The sequence below is a fragment of the Papio anubis genome, chromosome 17 (assembly GCF_008728515.1).
Source record: "Papio anubis isolate 15944 chromosome 17, Panubis1.0, whole genome shotgun sequence".
Taxonomy (NCBI): Eukaryota; Metazoa; Chordata; class Mammalia; order Primates; family Cercopithecidae; genus Papio; species Papio anubis.
In genome coordinates this window covers 47210544-47228949 of record NC_044992.1, presented here as the reverse complement: position 1 = coordinate 47228949, position 18406 = coordinate 47210544, and positions in this window count along the sequence as shown.

The window sequence follows — 18406 nt, the reverse complement described above, 5'->3', positions numbered from 1 at the left end:
TGAAGTTCTTTGTCTCTAAGGGATTCAAACCAGAAACGCGGGGACCTCTGGTTCCCAGAGGGAGGAAAATCCATGATGTCTGCTGCCCAGGGAGCTATTGCCACCGCCTCCTTGGGATGAAGTATTGCCAGCTACCAACAGTTCCTTCCCAACGGCCATCTTCCAGCCTTCTTAAACAACTCCTAGCATCTTCGGGAGGCTCCTGAAGGACTGAAGCAAAGGAAATCTCTGAAGGGATTTAGTCCTTGAAAGGGATAGGGATACTTAGGGTGTTCTATGTTGAGCGCTTCTTCCTATCTCTCCAGCTTCATGTATGTGCATCTTTATGTGCAAGCAACTGAGCCAACAAGTCCTCAGAATTCCTCGTGAAAAAAACTTTTTTTTTTTTTTTTTTTGAGACGGAGTCTCACCCTGTCGCCCAGGCTGGAGTGCAATGGTGTAGTCTCGGCTCACCGCAACCTCCGCCTCCCTGCTTCAAGCGATTCTCCTGCCTCAGCCTCCCGAGTAGCTGAGATTACAGTCACGCGCTACCACGCCCAGCTGATTTAGTATTTTTAGTAGAGACAGGCTTTCTTCTTGGTCAGGCTGGTCTTGAACTCCCGACTTCAGGTGATCTGCCCGCCTGAGACTCCCAAAGTGGTGGGATTACAGGCGTGAGCCACCGTGCCCAGCCCTGAAATAGTCTTAATTGCTTGTTTTTCTTTTCTGTCTGAGGTGTGCTTTTTAGAATCTCTATGGAGATGGAGAAGACTGACATTCTCTGGCCTGATGTGAAAACCTCTCATTAAAGCTGGGTCTGTGGCCGGGCGCGGTGGCTCGCGCCTGTAATCCCAGCACTTTGGGAGGGCAAGGCGGGCGGATCACGAGGTCAGGAGATCGAGACCATCCTATCTAACGTGGTGAAACCCCGTCTTTACTAAAAATACAAAAAAATTAGCCAGGCGTGGTGGCGGGCGCCTGTAGTCCCAGCTACTCGGGAGGCTGAGGCAGGAGAATGGTGTGAACCCGGGAGGCGGAGCTTGCAGTGAGCCGAGATCGCGCCACTGCACTCCAGCCTAGGCAACAGAGCGAGACTCTGTCTCAAAACAAAAAAAAAAAATTGTCTGTGCTTTGTGGGCCCGAAGCATGAAACACTGGAAATTTTAAACAAATGGGTGTGAATGTGTTACGAAGCCAAGAGAGCCCAGCCCTCTTCCAACAGACTGTATAGCCTCCGATCAGCAAGGGAAGTATTGAGCTTAGGGACACCAACTAATGGAGTGGGCAGGGATGAGATGGCACAAAGAATGTGGTGATCTCTTTCCATGTCAAGGCTTTCCTTTTTTTTTTTTTTTTTTTGACATGGAGTCTCGCTCTGTTGCCCAGACTGGAGTGCAGTGGCCAGATCTCGGCCCACTGCAACCTCCGCCTCCTGGGTTCACGCCATTCTCTTGCCTCAGCCTCCCAAGTAGCTGGGACTACAGGCACCCGCCACCTCGCCCGGCTAGTTTTTTGTATTTTTTAGTAGAGACGGGGTTTCACCATGTTAGCCAGGATGGTCTTGATCTCCTGACCTCGTGATCCACCCGTCTCGGCCTCCCAAAGTGCTGGGATTACAGGCTTGAGCCACCGCGCCCGGCCAATCAAGGCTTTCTTGTGTGTTAGTGGCACTGGGTCTCACTGTGTCCCCAAGGCTAGAGTACAGTGGCACAATTACGGTTCACTGCAGCCTCAACCTCCTGGGACAAAGTGATCCTCCCACCTCAGTCTCCTGAGTAGCTGGGACAACATGCTTGGGCTGCCAAACCTGGCTAACTTTTTATTTTTTGTAGAGATGGAGTCTCCTTTGTTGCCCAGGCTGGCACTGAACTCGCTCAAGCGATCCTCCCAGCTGGGCCTCCCAAAGTGCTGGGATTATAGGAGTGAGCCACTGTGCCCAGCCCTCAGTGTCAAGACTTCTGCACTATCTCTATGCTGATAGTTCCCTAATTTATGTTTCTTTCTGGACTCATCCCTTAACTCCAGAATCATATATCCAACTGTCTAGTATACATACCCAGTTGGATGTCTAATAGGTATTTCCTTTTTTTTGAGACAGAGTCTTGTTCTGTTGCCCAGGCTGGAGTGCTGGAGTGCAGTGGCACAATCTCTGCTCACTGCAAGCTCTGCATCCCAGGTTCACGCCATTCTCCTGCCTCAGCCTCCCGAGTAGCTGGGACTACAGGCACCCGCCACTACGCCCAGCTAATTGTATTTTTTAGTAGAGACGAGGTTTCACTGTGTTAGCCAGGATGGTCTCGATCTCCTGACCTTGTGATCCACCCGCCTCGGCCTCCCAAAGTGCTGGGATTACAGGCGTGAACCACCGCGCCCAGCCTAGGTATTTGAAACTTACATCTAAAAATCAAGCTACTGAATTCCCACCACCCAAATAACACTTCTACAGTCTTCTTCTCTTTTTTTTTTTTTTGAGACGGAATCTTGCTCTGTTGTCCAGGCTGGAGTGCAGTGGCTCAATCTTGGCCCATTGCAGCCTCTCCACCTCCTGGGTTCAAGCGATTCTCCTGCCTCAGCCTCCTGAGTAGCTGGGATTACAGGTGTGCACCACCATGCCTGGCTAATTTTTGTACTTTTAGTTGAAACGGGGATTTCACCATGTTGGTCAGGCTGGTCTCAGACTCCTGACCTAGTGATCTGCTCACCTCGGCCTCCCAAAGTTGGGATTACAGGCGTGAGCCACCAAACCCAGCCCAGTCTTCCTCTCTTTGTCACCGCATATCTAATTAGCCAATCCTATTGCCTTTCAAAATTTATGTCCAAGTCTGGACGTGATGGCTCACGCCTGTAATCCCAGCACTTTGGGAGGCCGAGGCGGGCGGATCACGAGGTCAAGAGATCTAGACCCTCCTGGCTAACACAGTGAAACCCCATCGCTACTAAAAAAAAAAAAATACAGGTGGGCGCGGTGGCTCACGCCTGTAATCCCAGCACTTTGGGAGGCCAAGTCGGACGGATCACAAGATCAGGAGATCGAGACCATCCTGGCTAACACAGCGAAACCCTGTCTCTACTGAAAATACAAAAAATTAGCCGGGAGTGGTGGTGGGTGCTTGTAGTCCCAGCTACTCAGAGGCTGAGGCAGGAGAATGGCGTGAACCCAGGAGGTGGAGCTTGCAGTCAGCCGAGATCGCGCCACTGCACTCCAGCCTGGGCTGGAGACTCCGTCTCAAAAAAAAAAGGCCGGGTGCAGTGGCTCACGCCTGTAATCCCATCACTTTGGGAGGCCGAGGCGGGCGGATCACGAGGTCAGGAGATTGAGACCATCCTGGCTAACATGGTGAAACCCTGTCTCTACCGAAAACACAAAAATTAGCCAGGTGTGGTGGCAGGCGCCTGTGGTCCCAGCTACTCGGGAGACTGAGGCAGGAGAATGGCATGAACCCAGGAGCGAGACTCCATCCCCCAAAAAAAAAAAACAAATTAGCTGGGCATAGTGATGGGTGCCTGTAGTCCCAGTTACTTGGGAGGCTGAGGCAGAAGAATGCAGTAAACCCAGGAGGCAGAGCTTGCAGTGAGCCGAGATCGCGCCACTGCACTCCAGCCTGGGTGACAGAGGGAGACTCCATCTCAAAAAAAAAAACAAAACATATATATATATATGTTAGTCCAAAATCCCACACTTTCTCAACACCACCACAACTTCCACCTTGGCCTTTGCCACACAATCCTGTCTCACTTGTTTTAATTACAGTAACCTTGTTAATTGGTCTCTCAGTTTCAACCTTTGCCTTCCATCACTTAAGTCTATCAGCAGCCACAGTGGTCCTGGTAAAATAGGAGTGAGATCACGATCTTTCTCCACTCAGAACCCTCTCATGGCTTACCATCTCACTTGGAGTAAAAGTAAAATAATAAGGCTTGTAGGATCTGGCTCCCTGGTACTGCTCTCTGACTTTAGCTCCTACTGTTATTCACTCTTTTCTGTTGGCCTTCAGGCCCTTGCAGTTGCTGCTCCCTCTACCTAGATCCCTTCTCCTTCACATGTCACCGAGCCTCCCTCCACCTCAGCCAGCTCTTTTTGGGGGCGGGTCTGGCTCCGTCGCCCAGGCTGGAGTGCAGTGGCGATCTCACGGCTCGCATCCGGGTTCGCCATTCTCTGCCTCCAGCCAGGTAGCTGGGACTACAGGCCAGCTACCTCGCCCGGCTAGTTTTAAATATTTTTTAGTAGAGGACCCGGGGTTTCTTTTTTTTTTTTTTTTTTTGAGGGCAGTCTGTCTGCTGCCAGGCTGGAGTGCAGTGGCGGATCTCAGCTCACTGGCTCCGCCTCCCGGATTCCACCATTCTCTGCCTCAGCCTCCAGTGGCTTCAGGACTGCAGGCCGCCCTTTCTGGCCCGGCCCCGTAGTTTTTGTATTTTTTTTAGTGAGTAGGGGTTTCACGTGAAGTAGCCAGGATAGTCTCCGGTCTCCTGACCTCGTGATCCGCCGTCGGCCTCCCAAAGTGCTGGGATTACAGGCAGGCCACGGCGCCCGGCCTTTTGAGATGGAGTCTGCGGCTCACAGCCAAAGCCCAGGCTGGAGTGCAGTGGCGGATCTCGGCTCACTGCAAGCTCCGCCTCCTGGGTTCCAGCCGTTCTCCTGCCTCCCAGCCCCCTCCCAAGTAGCTGGGACTGGCCCGCCACCTCGCCATTAATTTTTGTATTTTTTAGTAGAGGCGGGGTTTCACCGTGTGTAGCCAGCATGGTCTCGATCTCCTGACCTCGTGATCCGCCCATCTCGGCCTCCCAAAGTGCTGGGATTACAGGCTTGAGCCACCGCGCCCGGCCCTTCTTCAGCTCTTTACTGTATGTCAACTGAGACCTTTGGCCCCCCTATGTATACACAGTCTTCTCCAAACTGCCTCTTCCCTTTTTTTGCTTAATTTTTCTCCTTAGCATGTATTACCTCTAATTTACCTTATTACCTTATCCTCCCCCACTGCAATGTGAACTTCATGGTTTTGGGGGGTTTGTTCGTATTTTGAGACAGTCTCACTCTTACCCAGGCTGGAATGCAGTGGTGCAATCTCGGTTCACCCCAACCTCTGCCTCCCAGGTTCAAGCAACTCTCCTGCCTCGGCTGCCTGAGTAACAGGGATTACAGGTGTGCACCACCACGTCTGGCTAATTTTTGAGTTTTTAGTTGAGACGGCGTTTCGCCATGTTGACCAGGCTGGTGTCGAACTCTTGACCTCAAGAGATCCACCTGCCTCAGCCTCCCAAAGTGCTGGGATTATAAGTGTGAGCCGGCCGGGCGCGGTGGCTCACGCCTGTAATCCCAGCACTTTGGGAGGCCGAGGCGGGCGGATCACAAGGTCAGGAGATCGAGACCACGGTGAAACCCCGTCTCTACTAAAAATACAAAAAATTAGCCGGGCGCGGTTGTGGGCGCCTGTAGTCCCAGCTACTCGGGAGGCTGAGGCAGGAGAATGGCGGGAACCCGGCGGACCTTGCAGTGAGCTGAGATCGCGCCATTGCACTCCAGCCTGGGCGACAGAGCGAGACTCCGTCTCAAAAAAAAAAAAAAAAAAAAAAAAAAAAAAAAAAAAAAAAAAGTGTGAGCCACAGCGCCGGGCTGCTTCATGTTTTGTTACTGCCATATCCTCAGCACCTAGAACCATACCTGCCACAAAGTAGGCATTTATTAAATACTGGTTAAATGAGTAAATGAGCTGTTTAGATATATTAAGAGAAAGCATCTATCTACCTTTGACCTTTAGCTTGACTGAGGGTGGTAGTTTTATTAAAAAATAGGGCTGGGTGTGGTGGCTCATGCCTGTAATCTCAACACTTTGGGAGGCCAAGGCAGGAGGATCACTTGAAGCCAGGAGTTTGGGACCAGCCTGGACAACGTAGTGAGACCCTGTCTCTACAAAAAATTTAAAAATTGTGTCTGGGCGTCGTGGCTCACACCTGTAATCCTAGCACTTTGGGAGGCCGAGGCAGGCAGATCACTTGAGGTCAGGAGTTTGAGACCAGCCTGGCCAACATGGTGAAACCCCTGGTCTCTCCTGAAAATCCAAAAATTAGAGTAGGAGACCGTGTGGCCTAATGGATAAGGGGTCTGACTTTGGATGAGAAGATTGAGGGCTTGAGTCCCTTTGTGGTCATAAAGTTTGGCCGGGTGCGGTGGCTCATGCCTGTAATCCCAGCACTTTAGGAGGCTGAGGCGGGTGGATCACCTGAGGTCAGGAGTTTGAGACCAGCCTGGCCAACGTGACGAAACCCCTTCTCTGCTAAAAATGCAAAAATTAGCCTGGCATGGTGGTGGATGCCTGTAATCCCAGCTATTCGGGAGGCTGAGGCAGGAGAATCGCTTAAACCTGGGAGGCAGAGGTTGCAGTGAGTCGAGATAGTGCTATTGCGCTCCCACCTGGGCGACAGAGCAAGACTCCCATCTCAAAAAAAAAAAAAAAGCCAGATGTGCTGGCCCACACCTGTAATCTCGGCTACTCGGGATGCTGAGACAGGAGAATCACTTGAACCCGGGAAGTGGAGGTTGCAGTGAGCCAAGATCAAGCCACTGCACTCCAGCCTGGGTAACAGAGTGAGGCTCTGTCTCAAAAAAAAAAAAAAAAAAAAAAATTAGCCAAGCGTCATGGTGCATGCCTGTAGTCCTAGCTACTTGGGAGGCTAAGGCGGGAGGACTGTTTGAGCCCAAGAGGCTGAGGTTATAGTGACCTATGATCACACTACTGAAGTCCAGCCTGGTTGATAGAGCAAGACTGTCTCTAAAAAAATAGTGAAACCTAGAGAAGAATAAATTTGTCTAGGAACAAATTTGAACAGACCATCTGAAAGGAATTAAGGAAGAAGTGACAATTGAGGTGGGCCTTGAAGGTTGAGATCACAGGACATTTCAGGCAGAGGTAAGAACATTGCAGCTGGGCACCGTGGCTCACGTCTGTAATCCCAGCACTTTGGGAGGCCAAGGCGGGCAGATCACGAGGTCAGGAGATTGAAACCATCCTAGCTAACACAGTGAAATCCTATCTCTACTAAAAACGCAAAAAATTAGCTGGTTTTGGTGGCGGGCGCCTGTAGTCCCAGCTACTTGGGAGGCTGAGGCAGGAGAATCACTTGAACCCAGGAGTCAGGGGTTGTGGTGAGCCTAGATTGTGCCATTGCACTCTAGCCTGGGCAACAAGAGCGAAACTTCGTCTCAATAAAAAATAAAATAAAAATTAGCTGGGCGCAGTGGCGTGTGCCTGTCTCCTACTAGGGAGGCTGAGGCAAGACAGGAGAATCGCTTGAACCCAGAAGACGGAGGTTGCAGTGCCGAGATCGAACCACTACACTCTAGCCTGGGTGACAAGAGCGCAACTCTGTTTCAAAAAAAAAAGGGTGGGCCGGGCGCGGTGGCTCAAGCCTGTAATCCCAGCACTTTGGGAGGCCGAGACGGGTGGATCACGAGGTCAGGAGATCGAGACCATCCTGGCTAACCCGGTGAAACCCCGTCTCTACTAAAAAATACAAAAACCAGCAGACAGGTGGCCAGGCGCCTGTAGTCCCAGCTACTTTCAGGCTGAGGCAGCAGGAAGAATGGGCCCCGGGAACCCAGGAGAGAGTAGGAGCTTGCAGTGAGCTGAGATCAAGCCACTGCACGCCAAGCACCTGGGCGACAAGCGAGAAACTCCGTCTCAAAAAAAAAAAAAAAAAAAGGGTGTAATTGTAGAAAATGGGAGAAGTTGGTTGGAGTGTAGTTCTGGATAGTGGGGGATGAAGGGGATAAAACAGATTGATGCCAGATTATGAAGGTCTGAAGGCCCAATTAAGGAATGTATAATTTATCAGCTTTGGTGAAACATCAGAGGATTTCCACCAAAGCATAGAATGATTAGATTTGTGTATCTGAAAGCTAACTTCAATATTTGTGTCTCTGTACCAAAAACTGGAGGCCAAATTGAAGGCTGTTAGTGCAGGTGTGAGATGATGAGTGGTTAAGATACTGATGGTATGGGGATATAGAGGGAATGACAACTTTACTCAGCTGTTAAGAGCAAAGTTTCTGGTGTGAAACTGCAAACAGCAATCACAGTTCTTCCGTTTAGTGGTTGTGTATTATTTAACCTCTACCTCAGGTTGCTTATCTGTAAAATGACTATACTAATACCTTACTTCACAGGGTTATTGTGAGGATTAAATGAGATAATCCATGTAAAATGTTTATCATAGCATGTGGCACCTAGTAATGCTTGATAATGTAGTTATCACATTATTACTAATTTGCAGCATTTGTTGATCAATTGAAAGGGGGGTGAGGGAGAAGGAGGGCTTTACTATCAAATTCCTAAGACTAACTAGATGGCAATTCCATGAATAAATTACCTGTTTTCTTCCTCGCTAGCCCACCTGTGGTTCCAGGCCAGCACTTTCAGTATCACCTGGAAACTTGTTAGATATGCAAATTCTTGGCTTCCCACCCTAGATCTAATGAATAAGAAACTGTGGGGTGAGATGCAGCAAGTGGTGTTTTAACAAGCCCTCCAGGTGATTCTGATGTACTTCAAGTTTGAGAACCACTACTTGGTACTCTACAACTGGGGTTGGCTGACTTGTTTTTTTTAAACGGGGTCTGGCTGTGTTGCCCGGGCTGGAGTCCAGTAGCCCTTCACAGTCATTATCATACTGAACTGCAGCCTCGAACTCCCAGGCTCAAGTGATACTCCTGCCTCAGCCTCCTGAGTCACTGGGACTACAGGTATGCACCACCATGCCTGGCTAATTTTTACATTTTGTAGACATGGGGCTTCACCATGTTGCCCAGGCTGGTCTCAAACTCCTGGGCTCAAGTGATCCATCCACCTTGGCCTCCCAAAGTGCTGGGACTACAGGCATGAGCCACTGTGCCTGGTCCCACCTTTTTTTTTTTTTTCTTCTGGAAACTTTACAGCTCTGAAATCCAAAGTCTAGGATTTCACTGCTCCAGACTAAGTAAACATGCTTTTCCCCACCAAAACCAAGGCTGGAATTTTTGGATTGGAGGTCTGATCTTGATCTCAATACATAGGATGACCTGGCTAAACCACCAGAAAACTGAAACCTGAGAAGAGAAGGTCTTCTACGAAGGAAAAGGAATTCTTGCTTCCAAACCATTAGGTTTTAAGCTGTGGTAATCCTTGAACTAAGAAATATAAAGAAGGGAACTCTCAACGGCCAAGACGGGCAAAGTGGAGTTGCCAGCTGTGAGGGAGCCTAGGAAAACTGTGTTTAGGACCATAAATCAAGTCCTTAAGTCTTTTTTTTTAATTCCTTTCTTTGTTTTTTTTTTTTTTTTTTTTTTTTTGAGACGAAACCTTGTTCTGTCACCCAGGTTGGAGTGCAGTGGTGCAATCTCGGCTCACTGCAACCTCCACCTCCTGGGTTCAAGCAATTATTTTCTGCCTCAGCCTCCCAAGTAGCTGGGATTACAGGCGCCCGCCACCATGCCCAGCTAGTTTTTGTATTTTTAGTAGAGATGGGGTTTCACCATGTTGGCCAGGCTGGTCTCAAACTCCTGACCTCAGGTGATCCACCCACCTCAGCCTCCCAAAGTGCTGGGATTACAGTCACCATGTCCGGATTGAGCCACTGTGTCAGGCCTCCCTAAGCAATTCTGTCCCTAATGAGATAATGACCATTCTTTTTGCCTTCTGGCTAAGGGTATGGAAAGAGTTAAAGCCAATACTTTCACCATCCCTCTAAGGATTATAGAATGGCAGAATTCCATTTCTAGGACCTACATTCTTTGAAGGGAATGCCTATGTTGTGGAAAGAGGATGCAGCAAGCCTTTTCACTTGACTGGGCTTGGTTTTCCCAGACCAAAAAATAAAATGGAAATAAATCATCTTTAAGGTCCCTTGCAGCTTTATGACTGTATAAAGCTACGTTTTTCAGCTAACAGCGGGGCAGAACTAGGTAGTAAAAAGAGGAGACTTGTTTTGGCCACTCCCCAGGGAAAGAGGACTCATCTGGGCAGTTTCCTGAAGCTCTCAGAAAGGTGGAGACTGGAGTTGCGTGGCTGGTATTAGCCCAGTCCTGTGGCACCGAAAGCACACCACGGTTGGAGAGACCACCTCTGCCTTCTCTGGGAGGACGGGGGATGGGAAACAAGCGTGGAGCCACAGAGGCTTCCCGCTCTGCAGCCCGGCCTGGCTCAGCTCTTTCTGGCAGAAACCGTGCCCTGCTACAGGCTTCCTCGAGCAGGATGCTAGTGTGCTGGTCTCCTGCTCCCCTCTGCGGGGGCCTCTCAGAGGGTAGGACACACCCTCCTTCCCCCCCCCCCCCCCGCATTAAAAATCACAACTCAAATTTGGGTATTTTTCTCCCTCTGCTAGCCCCGCCAAAACTTTCAGCTTGTTCCGCCCACTCCACGTGGACCTCCCTTCCCTGTCCCAGCAGCCCCTGCGAGAACCCTCACCCCCAACATGTGACCAATTGTTATGTTTCCTTCCTGGAACTCTCTTTCAGCTGGCACCAACTAACGACTGAACAAAAGTGCCCCCTTCAGGGTGAATGTGGGGCAGCAGCTTGAGGGGAGGAAAGCTGATGAGGGCTCAAGTACAATAGGGGAATGCAGCTGCCTCTGCTTAAAATGATTTCGTATCTACATAGCTCCCTGGCTAATAACTAAGGATTACACAATCAAACGATGAGACAAACGCAAGAGAAGGATGTCATCAAATAAAACTACTTCGGGGTGGAGTTGGATAAAGTTTTAATTTCCAGCTGCAAAGTTGGTTACCTCTACTCCAACTCCATTTCCCCTAGAGTTCTTCATGATGTTGGCAGAGCACTCAGATCCTCCCATTCCAGACAAGAGCCAAGAATGCCCTAATTATGGGCTGGGTGATGGGAACCGGGCCTCCTCTGGGTGGGTGAGCTGCTTTTTGCTCACTACCACCACCCCCTTCCCCAGCAACACTCTAGTTGTCTCTTTATGAGCCCTGACTTCTCAAGCTGACAGTTTCCAAAATGGAATCTCCCCCTCTCTCAGCACTGGGGAACATTTTCCCTGGATGGGAAGAGCCCCAGGAGATCATGTTGGAGGAAGGAGGAGAAGGGCGGGGCAGCAAAAATTAGTCCAGTGGGAAGCCTTGGTACATGGAACAAGGGGGATAACCAGGGAAAGTTAGAAAATAGGTCAAAGGAAGTCACGCAGAGGGAACTAGTTTCCTTGGAAAAAAATTCTAAGCTTTGTCCATTTCTCACCTCACTCCTATCCCTTACAGGAGATGTGGGATTGGGGGATTGGGTAGGGAACTGGGGGTGAGGGAACGTTCAAAGTTGGAGGCTGACTTGGGGAGGAGTTGTGGGCAAGGCTCAGAGAAGGAAGAGTAGGACTAAGTAGTGCAGGTAGGGAGGGGTAAATTTAAAATCAGAATTACTGTGGGGCCATTTCTCCCTCCAAGGTCACAGGGGTCATGAAATAGTCGATGGTCCAGAAGCTACAAGCCTGGGAGCCCTAGGAGGGGGATCTCATTGTAGCCAGGAAGCACACTACCCAGGAGCATGTTAAACAGTAATTTGTGGAAGACAATGGAAGGAGTCCTGGGGCACCTATTTTTCTCTGTGTGTGTGTGTTAATTTCAACTTTTATTTTAGATTCAGGAGGTACATATGCAGGTTGGTTACAAGGACATACTGTGTAATGGTGAAGTTTGGGGTATGATTGAACCTGTCACCCAGGTAGTGAGCATAGTACCCAATAGGTAGTTTTTCAGTCCTTGGTGGGGCACCTGTTTTCAAGGGAAACAGCCCAAAAGTGATCAAACTAGAATGTTGAGGACTCTAGCCAGGACATTTGCTCTCCTATAACTCAGCATCTGTCAGCGCTCCCATTACCAGGTGCTATTTCCAGAGTCCTGGGCTTAGGGAGAGGGAAAGGGAGGGGCGGAGGTGGAGAGGCAGAGGGAGACCTGATGGGCTCCTCCCCCAGCACAACTGCAATTCCAGCTTTTAGCCACTCAGGGGCTCCCAAGCTCAACCACAGCCCCAGAGTAAGGAGGGAGATTGAGTTAACAAGCCTCCAGAGGACACCTTGGGTCATCAGGGATGACCCTGAGCAGAGGGGTGACCCAGGAGTCATTTGCTTTGAAGTTGCAAGCCTGTCACAAGCCAATGAGAAGACCTCCAGCCTCAACCTTTCTCTCTAAAAGGCACTGAGAACTCACTCCCCACCTCCTACCCTTACCCACTTCTCTGGGTCATTTCCTCCCCCGCGTGTTTCCTTCCCCTCCCCCATCCTCATGGTGGGAACCATCCCCCAGCCTGTCAGAGTCCTGAGGAATGTTTTTGCCTTGGCTGGGCGCCAAGCTGTGAACTTCCTGGGCTTTGGGGTGGGGCTTGGCCAAGGGGAAGCCCTTTGGACCCAAGAGCCACTCAGTTCTGCACGGCCTGCCGGCTTTCTCTGCCTCTCTGCTAAGCAAAAGGCTCATCCATCACTTTGTGTCACCACTGCCTCATTTCCTCCCCCCACAATAGGATTTCCTTGCCAGGGCAAATCACACAGTCTGGAAGCAGTGGTCATCCTAAACACTGTTGGCTTATAGTGGGAGAGGGAAAGCACCTATTTCAGAAGCTGCCTTCTCTGTTCCAGAGGGCCGGTAGCTGGAAGGAGGGATTCAGTTGCCAGGGTCCTGAGGTAAGGACTTTGTAAATGGTAATTAATATTGGGGGTTCCTTCTGGATCCTTCTCAGAACCCTTGAGTCTAAAGAGGTACAGGGTCTCTATATAGTTAAGCCTGGGAGTAAGTGGATTTCTCCATATCTGACCTTTACACAGCCTTCATTTCCTGAAATAAATCAGCTGAAATCTGAACTCACTCTTCCACATCATCTTTCCAGTCCCCTGTAGCAGACAGTGTAGGTTCAGCAAGAACACGGAGCAGGCAGAAACCACTCCCAAATCTCATTAATAGAGACTGCGCCTGTCAGGGACCACCGGCTCCTCCTCTCCAGGGGGTCACTGCTCAGGTGTTTTTGCATTTCGGAGATGGGAGTCTTCTGAGCTCTAGTCCACAAAAAGCCCTAAAACGACAGTGAGAACATAGTCCTGTGGCATCCCCTGCCTCAGGGCCCAGTCCCTCAATGCCACTTTTGCAGCCTGTCTGCCTGATGTCATCATATGTAGACCTGTGCCAGATTCCCAGGTTCCTATCTTGAAACCTCAGCCCCCGCACCCAGGGCCTAGGGGAGAGCCAATGTAGGTCACTGCAGCTGAACCTGCAGGGCTGTCTGCTCCTTGAGCCCAGAGCCTTTCAGGCACAGAGAGAAAGCCTTGCAGAGAAGCAAAAGAAAGGGCTCTGGGAGAATCAGAGAAAAGCTTATTCCTCAAAAAATGAAGCAGGGAGAGGCCAGGAGTCAGCTGCTCAGACTGAAACAGTAACAGGAGTTCTGTTCCTGAGAACTGCCTGTGATGGAGAGAAGGCCCGAAGAGAGGGGCTGGGCATGGCTCCCATCCCCCCCAATCTCCTAACCCCCATTTGCCTGTGTAAGGGAACCCTCTGGATCTGGTGTCCGTCCCTCATTCTCTACTCTCTTTCCAGGCTCAGGTTTCATTCTCAGGAGCTTTTGTGATTTGCCTTAGGGATCCTTTGTTTCCTCTGGCCACAGTTTCTGGGTCTCAGGAAGGTGGAGTAGGCCAGGGATGACCCCGCCCTCCCCTATTGAAAGACTTTTCCTGCTTGTTATCTGCTAAACTCATTTTACCCAGGGAACTTCCAACCTTCTGGGACCTCATTCCTTCCCTTGGTATCCCTACCCTGGCATCCAAGATCTCAAGGAGTGAGTGTTTGTGTGTGCCTGTGTGCGTGGTCCTCATATTCTTTTAGTTACTCATGGAAGTCAAGAGCCTATGGCTGTAACTAACTTGGGGTCCCCATGGCCAGCAAAATAGATAAAGGCTTAATTTCTACCTCCAGCCTCAAAACAATTTAAGCCACAATCATTTGTTCTAATAGGAGCCTTGGGACAGGAAGTAGGTAAGATGGACAAAGGATAAACAAATAAAATTCTAACCTTTTATTTCTTTCATTCTTCCCTCACCCAGTACCTTCCACTCCTCTTTGAGATCTCAGCTACTCATTAGCCTACTACTGTTGTATCATTTGCCCGCATTTCCAGAATCTGCACACAGGAGGCACTCAATAAATGCTTTTCACGCTGAATCAAACGAAATCTGAATATGCCCTGTGGCTGGACTTTGAAATGAAGCAGCACAAAGGGGGAAGGTAGACATAACCCCAGATTTTTTTTTGAGACAGGATCAGTGTCGCCCACGCTGGAGTGCAGTGTGCGATCTTGGCTCACGGTAACCTCCACCTCCCAGTTCAAGGAATTCTCCTGCCTCAGCCTCCTTTTTTTTTTTTTTTTTTGTTTTTGTTTTTGTTTTTTTTTTTTTTTGAGACGGAGTCTCGCTCTGCCGCCCAGGCTGGAGTGCAGTGGCCGGATCTCAGCTCACTGCAAGCTCCGCCTCCCGGGTTCACGCCATTCTCCTGCCTCAGCCTCCCGAGTAGCTGGGACTACAGGCGCCCGCCACTGCGCCCGGCTAGTTTTTTGTATTTTTTAGTAGAGACGGGGTTTCACCGTGTTAGCCAGGATGGTCTCGATCTCCTGACCTTGTGATCCGCCCGTCTCGGCCTCCCAAAGTGCTGGGATTACAGGCTTGAGCCACCGCGCCCGGCAGCCTCAGCCTCCTGAGTAGCTGGGATTACAGGCACACCCCACACCCGGCTAATTTTTGTATTTTTTTGTGGACACGGGGTTTCACCATGTTGACCAGGCTGGTCTCCAACGCCTGGCCTCAAGTGATCCACCCACCTCAGCCTCCCAAAGTGCTGGGATTACAGGGATGAGCCACCACGCCCAGCTGACATGTCCCCAGATCTTGGGCTAGATTCTCCTAGAGGACTGATTGCTAGGGACCAAAGACCTAGAGCAGTGGGTCTCAGGCTTCCCAGAATCCCGAGGGCCTTATTAAAACTCAGATTGCTGGGCTTTGCTCCCAGAGCTTCTGATTCAATCAGCCTGGGATGGGGCCTGGGAATTTGCATTTCTAACATGTTCCCCAGGTGACCCCGATCCCTCTGCTTATCTTGAGAACCACTCTCTTAGAGAACCCCAGCCCCTCACCCCAGTGTTTACCATGAGGACCTGATTGGTTCCTTTTTTTTTTTTTTTTTTTTGAGACAGGGCCTCGCTCTGTCGCCCAGGCTGGAGTGCAGTGGCGTGATCTCAGCTCACTACAACCTCTGCCTCCCGGGTTCAAGCGATTCTCATGCCTCAGCCTCCCAGGTAGCTGGGATTACAGGCACTCGCCGCCACCTGGCTAATTTTTTTGTATTTTTAGTAGAAACAGGGTTTCGGCCGGGCGCGGTGGCTCAAGCCTGTAATCCCAGCACTTTGGGAGGCCGAGACGGGTGGATCACGAGGTCAGAAGATCGAGACCATCCTGGCAAACACGGTGAAACCCCGTCTCTACTAAAAAATACAAAAAACTAGCCGGGCGAGATGGCGGGCGCCTGTAGTCCCAGTTACTTGGGAGGCTGAGGCAGGAGAATGGCGTAAACCCGGGAGGCGGAGCTTGCAGTGAGCTGAGATCCGGCCACTGCACTCCAGCCCGGGCGACAGAGCGAGACTCCGTCTCAAAAAAAAAAAAAAAAAAAGAAACAGGGTTTCACCATGTTGGCCAGGCTGGTCTCAAACTCCTGATCTCAAATGATTCGCCCACCTTGGCCTCCCAAAGTGCTGGGATTACATGGTTCCAATTTTATATAGAAGGAAGGAATTGGTACCACCCTAACCAGTACAGACATCTTAGAGAGGGTAAGGGCAAGCATAAGTCGGTCTCTGATTATCCATTTTGTCTCTTTTTAAATAGTCCATTGATTCCATCCTTATTGAAAGTCACTTCCCCAAAACATGTTTTGCAGCAGCAACAGGAGCACTAGGAATTTCCTGTGACGAGGCAGCGCCAGCGCTGGGGAGGGGTGGAGGCAGTGCTGAGCGAGCGCCTTCCCTTGGCTCGGGCAGGGCCACGTGCCCCACCCCCTCGCTTGCACATGTCTCCACCGCCACCGCCGCAGCAGCCGGGCTGTTTATGAGCGAGTTGTTGTGGTAGAAATGGAGCAGGCTGCACATGCCCGGGCCATGTGACCCCAGCAGCCCGCGTGAGCCTCGAGCCGGCACAAACACACTGGGCCCCTTCCTCCATGGGCCAAAGAAACCGGAGGCAAGATGAGGAAGGAGGGAAAGCGCGCGGGGCTCCCTTCTTGTCTCCTTGCGCTTTATCCTGCTTCTGTCTCCTTTTGTCTCTCCTGAGCCACCAGGGGAGCAAACACCCAGAAAAGAAACATGGTCTTCCCAAGCGTATTTTCCTCCCAGGCAGCCCCTTGGTGTTTTCACAACTCAGAACCCTAAGCCTCAAAAGAACAAAGGACCTTCCCAAGCCAAGAACACAGAACAGCCCACCCCAGCCCTCATGGTGATGTGCTGATGTCAGCCCAGAGCCAAGAGTTGGCTTCCCTGTAGCCCGGGCTCCCCAAATGAGGCTACCCTGTCCCCTCTTTCTAGGAAGGAGGATGCCACACACACACGCAAGTGCCCACTCCAGGATTAGAACAAGGACAGTTCAGGGATTTGTGTGTTTGGGGACATGAAGCAAAGGTTCTGCAACAGTGTTCTGTGAGGTTAGTGGACCGGAAAGGGAAAGTCCCTCTGCTGCTTGGGGATAGGGAAGAGCAGAGGGCTGGAGGAAGTCTAGAAGGGTTTTCCCACTAACCCCTGTGCAGCTGGAGAACAAATGTGAGTGCAAAAGGCAAATTCAGCCTCCATCCCTCATTGAAGTGTCCCCTTCCCTCTGCCTGGCCCTCTAAACCCCACTGGTCCTTCTCTGGGCACTCTAACCGCAGACCCCCGCTTCTGGCCCTCTGCTCCTGCCCCCTACTCGTGACCCCATTTCTAAGCCGCAGTGCCTCTTGCTGGGATATGAGACTATGCTAGAGTCAGGGGGACAGTAGGTTAGCAGGAACAAGCAAATGAAATGAGCACGACCCACATTTCCTCATCGCACCAAAACTTCGCAGATCCTGCATTGCAGAGCTAGCGCTTTTTTTTTTTTTTTTTTAATCTCCGCTGGGCCCCTACACACGTCTGCATTTTTGCAACCAGCACAGATTTTTTTTTTTTCAGGGTGCAAACTGCGCATTCTAATGAGCCAAAGCTCCTTCCTGCGGCATTGAAAATCTCTTTGGCAAATTGCTTCTTCCCCACTCGCCCTCCCCCCAATTTAGAAGAGGAGGAGGGATCCCAAATTTGTGAAGACGCATCCTCTCTCTCTCCTTCTCCTGCCCCCCCCTCCCCCAAGATACCGCAGTCTTTCCAGCCCCGACTAACAGCTGCAGACCAGGGGAGAGGAGTGGGAGGAGGGAAAGTAAGCCTTGTTCCTTCTTTCCACTCAGGCTGAGCTGGCGGGGCGGGGGTTGCTTTTTTCCCTGGGCAGCCCATTGCAACCCCCCTTTCCTCCCCATCCCAGCCAGTGTTTATGTAAGCCTCCCAGAAACTACACAAGGCCCCTAATGCCTGCCCAGGCCGCAGCTCCTCCGAGGTCCATCCTGCTCACGAGGACTGTCATGAGCCTCTGGCCTCCCCAGGCAGCTGCATGGCGATTTGCAGAGACCCAAAGAATGGAGACACCGGATAAGCAAAGGGTTTGAGATGGAGCTTGGGATAAAGGGTGGAGATGGAAGCATATGCAGAGCACCCCCTCTCCCTTGCCCCCGCCTCCCCCACATTCTCCTTGCATCTGAGTTCTACAGAGGCTCAAGGGCAGCCAATGGGCAGGTGCAGGGGCCTGGAAGATGACACCACAGTGGCTCCAGCAGCAGGGCAAAGATTGGACAGGAGGCCTTAGCATAGCATGTACTGGATGCCAGAAAAAGGGTCATCTGGGGCTTAGTCTCCACTGCCAAGGACAATCCATGCCTCCTCCAGGATCCTGTGATGTGGGTGAGATCCTGGGCTCAGAGAGGGGGCACCCTCCTTCAGATTCTTCAAAGCATCTGCTGAAGAAGCATTGGTGCAGGACAGTGGTTTTCGGAAGGGCTGGTTTTAGAGGTACATGTTCCTCAAAGCAGGTAAATGGGGAAGTGGGATGCTGTTTCCTTAAGGCTTTGGACACAACTTTTGTCGGTCCTTGGTGGCCTTCCACACACTCCCTCAACCAATCTTCTTAATACAGCTCCTGGAAGGAAGCACCATGGGACTTTAGAGGGCCCTGACCTAACTTGCCCCACTCTCTTCACCACCAGCAGCAGACCCCAAATCCCGAGGGTTTGCGTCGAGAACAGAGTTCAGATGCCTGCTTCTGTTAGTCACCTCTGTAGCAGTCTGTGGTTTGTGAACCCTGTTCCT